The sequence below is a fragment of the Penaeus monodon genome, chromosome 33 (genome assembly GCF_015228065.2).
Source record: "Penaeus monodon isolate SGIC_2016 chromosome 33, NSTDA_Pmon_1, whole genome shotgun sequence".
Classification (NCBI taxonomy): domain Eukaryota; kingdom Metazoa; phylum Arthropoda; class Malacostraca; order Decapoda; family Penaeidae; genus Penaeus; species Penaeus monodon.
The window spans coordinates 26,341,636-26,341,910 of record NC_051418.1 but is presented as its reverse complement, the minus strand read 5'-3'; positions in this window follow the sequence as shown (position 1 = coordinate 26,341,910).

Here is a 275-nt window from a genome sequence, read left to right as displayed (position 1 = left end):
GATCAATTTCCAAATAAACATCTTTACACTATTAAGAAAATCTACAGAATCGGTTGTTCAATAGAAATTTATGGATCAACTAACTTCGTTTCATTAACCCAGATGCCATTATATCTTTATACAATAAAATTGTTAGTTTTGTTAAATTGTCCTTATGTCTGAATGCTTCCCAAATCCCCACCCATGCATAAAAATTTGGCATTATTTTAATAAAGCTTATTTGATACAGAGATTTTACTACCACCCTTCATATTAGAATTACTCTCCCATGCAGT